This window comes from Elephas maximus, chromosome 26 (assembly GCF_024166365.1).
Source record: "Elephas maximus indicus isolate mEleMax1 chromosome 26, mEleMax1 primary haplotype, whole genome shotgun sequence".
Taxonomy (NCBI): domain Eukaryota; kingdom Metazoa; phylum Chordata; class Mammalia; order Proboscidea; family Elephantidae; genus Elephas; species Elephas maximus.
The window spans coordinates 22803498-22806801 of NC_064844.1; the positions used below are offsets into that span (position 1 = coordinate 22803498).

Sequence of the window (3304 nt, forward strand, 5' to 3'; positions counted from 1 at the left end):
AGACAAAACTCTATAATAACTACTATAAAAAGGTAATGAATGGATTTTATTATTATATAATGAAGGAAAGAGAACCTGCTAAGAGCTAAGAAATAAAATTTTTTAAAATTAGAACATGTAAATATATTTATGCTATAAAAAGCCAGGTGAATATTTTGTACAGTTTCATTGGCATACATTTTGGATTGAATTGTGTCCCTCAAAGATGTGTGTCAACTTTGCTAGGCCATGATTCCCAGTATTATGTGATTGTCCTCCATTTTGAGATCTGATTTAATTACCTATATGTCGTAAATCCTAACTTCTATGATGTTAATGAGGCAGGACACAATCTACACAATTAGATTGCATCTTGAGTCAATCTCTTTCTGGGTATAAAAGAGAGAAGTGAGCACAGAGGAGAGGGACCTCATTACCACCAAGCAAAAAGAGCCAGGATCTGAGTGCATCCTTTGTATCCAGGATCCCTGTGCTGAGAAGCTCCTAGGCCAGCAGAAGATTGATGACAAGGACCTTCTTCCAGAGTTGACAGAGACAGAAAGCCTTCCGCTGGAGCTGGTGCCTTGAATTCAGACTTCTAGCCTAAACTGTGAGAGAGTAAACTTCTGTTTGTTAAAGCCATAAACTTGTGGTATTCCTGTTATAGCCAAAAAAAAAAATCAAACCCATTCTGCCTCATAGTAACCCTGTGGGACTGAGTAGAACTGCCCCACAGGGTTTCCAAGAAGCGCCTGGCAGATTCAAACTGCCGACCTTTTGGTTAACAGCCATAGTACTTAACCACTACGCCACCAGTGTTTCCTCTGTTATAACAGCACTAAGATAACTAAGACAGCATAGATTCGGTAAGCCAAGAAAAGGAAGTTTTGAGTTTTTTTTAAATATGATAAATGAGATAAAATAGCTAAATTGCTTAAGTTAAAGCATCAGACTGAATATACACAGAAGCGGATATAAAGACTAGCACAACTGGAAGAAAGAGTTAATGTGGTTAAATGTATGACCTGCATTATAAAATATATGGATCCAACTCCAATGTTCCCTCTCCTAACTTTCAATTCTCTTTAGGGCCTCCTCTGCCTCTACCCACTCTTACACTGTCGTTTACATATGAGTCTTTAAACAATTGTTATAACACAGTAAAAATGCTTTTTTTTCCTCCCCTTGTATTTTTCAGAGACTAAATATCATTCTATTTCTAAAAAAGGAGGACTCATTAAGTCTTCTCTTCATGCTTTCATCTTAACAACTGAGGGTTAATTCCTCAAAACACAAGTGGGGCAAGATGAATAAAGACCTGTGGTAATTCAGTGCACGCCCAACTTAATCACTTTCCAGGGACAGTTCTGTATAATCCTTGAACTCCTGTTTGCTGGAATGCACAGCTACATCTAAGAAACACGATCCATATTGTCCTTTAGTTCAAGTTCAGACTTCCTGAAAGACACATATTTTTTTTTTATTTAAAAATACTTTCTTGAAACTAAATGGGCTTGCCAGCCCAGGCAAAAATGGGAAGGCAGGAGGGGAGAGGAAAGCTGGTAATGGGGAACCCAAGGTCGAAAAGAAGAGAGAGTTAACATGTCATGAGGTTAGTGACCAATGTTATAAAACAGTAGGTACATTAATTGTTTAATGAGAAACCAGTTTGCTCTGTAAACCTTCATCTAAGTTACAAAAACAAAAAAACTAACAGTTTCCTATCGGGCTTTGGTTGAAACCCAAACTCTGTGCCATGGTCAATGAGCCTCTGGGTGGGAAACATTTGCTGTCCTCGTCTCTGATGTCATCTTATAGATCCTCAAAGAAGCCTGTCTGTCCAAACCACTGCTATACACAATGCCTGGTCTTGTAAGCAGTCAATAAATATTTGTTAATAAAAAAAAAAAAGTTTTCACTGAAAAGGTAGAAGTGAGAATGAAAAATCTGAATTACAATTTTTTTCCATAGTCATAGCCTAGCCATTAATCAAGTTCTATATCACCATCACTGCAATGATTTAGTCCCTCTACTCACTGCCTTTCTATAGCCTTACAGAAATTCAGAGCAGAAAACTCGGGGTAATACACTTTGCTCTGCATCTTCCAGTAGCTCTTGCTTCCTGTCATGATCTTTGACTCCCACCTCCAATGTCAAAATTGGCACAATCCACTTTAGGTCTTCTTCACGTCCCTTCTGTGATTTTTGATAATGGTTTCCAGGACAACTGAAATGTGTTCAGAATATACATTTTCTTATCTCCAAAGTAAAGTTTGTTTTTTTTTTTTTTTCAGTGACTAACCCAAGGAGCCATTAGTGATTGATGTCCATTGAGGCAAACAGGCCTTTTGATACCTTGTAATCTCCTCCAGAAAGATATCTTCTTAATTTACCTATGAATGACAAATGTGATGTTTTTATTACTATAATAGTCAGTTGGGAGATACACAGATTTTTACAATTATGACTAAATCATGTTTTTTATTTGAACAAGAATGAGTTAGCTTCGAGGGCAGTCCTGGAATTCAAAGAGGACTTCAGAAAATATTACATATTAAACCTCATTTACATCTTAAATACATATTTTTTGGTACAGGATGAGAGCCTGAGAAACTTTCTTCTATTTTTTTTCTATGTTCTATATCCAAAAAAAAAAAATATAGTCTTGGAAGCCTCAATATACATTTTAGAGATTAGAAGATTTTTATGCCAAACCCAAAACTTCTAGTGATAGCTTGTCAGCCTTTTGGCTAAGATCAAGTGTAGTATCTGTTCTTATCAGTTAAATATCTGATACAACCTCTATCCAAAATTTCTAGTGAACTTCTATACTGGACAACATGGTTAAATGCTAGTCATAGTGACTTTATTATTCAGTTTCTTGTAATGTAGCTTCTTTCTAATCACCCTCTTAGATAATCTGATATATTTTATTTAAGTCAAACAAAATTCAATTAAAAAAAAATCAATGAACAGTTTTAAAATAAGTCAGCTTCTTGAAGGTCAAAATTTTGTTGACTGCCGTTTTAAGTTTTTCAAATTTTAGTGTATCTTAAAATTATTTTTACATTCCCATTGCTGAAGAATCTGTAAAGCAAATTTGGGGATTTCCAAAATTAGAAACCACTAGATCATTTTATTTTGAGCCTTGGATTCCTGTAGCTCTCACGTTCTCTCTTTCCTCTGTCTCAGTCACTACCAAATTCTTTTAAAAATGTTAGAGTCAAATTTTTTCCATAGTAGAAAACCCTGGTTAAAAGTGGCTAGAAGCTGTGAGATTTTTCAGCGCCAGGGAAGGTCATCCTCCTTCTCTAAAATAGTACTG

The 3304-nt window shown here is 35.7% G+C and overlaps 1 pseudogene; it reads left to right on the plus strand.

The window, feature by feature from the left end:
* The first annotated feature begins 2709 nt into the window (after positions 1–2709).
* Positions 2710–2880, plus strand: LOC126068210 (uncharacterized; annotated as a pseudogene).
* The last annotated feature ends 424 nt before the right edge of the window (positions 2881–3304 follow it).